Here is a 217-nt window from a genome sequence, read left to right on the forward strand (position 1 = left end):
ACGATATTAATAGAAAGGTGCACACACATGCATTTACATATGTATGTGGGTCGTTCTTAAAAAACATGACCATTCTGAATTTTGTAATTTTTAAAAATTAAGTTGGCCAAATATGTTTATAATTGGCCTCATGTGGTTACGGATGGTATCAACAATAGGAATCCATAACCAGCAGTATTTTTTTTAATTTTTGGAGTTAATAAGTCACAGAGTGGAC

The sequence above is a fragment of the Rhagoletis pomonella genome, unplaced genomic scaffold, assembly GCF_013731165.1.
Source record: "Rhagoletis pomonella isolate Grant_MI unplaced genomic scaffold, Rhpom_1.0 Rhpom_scaffold_00011, whole genome shotgun sequence".
NCBI classification, from domain to species: domain Eukaryota; kingdom Metazoa; phylum Arthropoda; class Insecta; order Diptera; family Tephritidae; genus Rhagoletis; species Rhagoletis pomonella.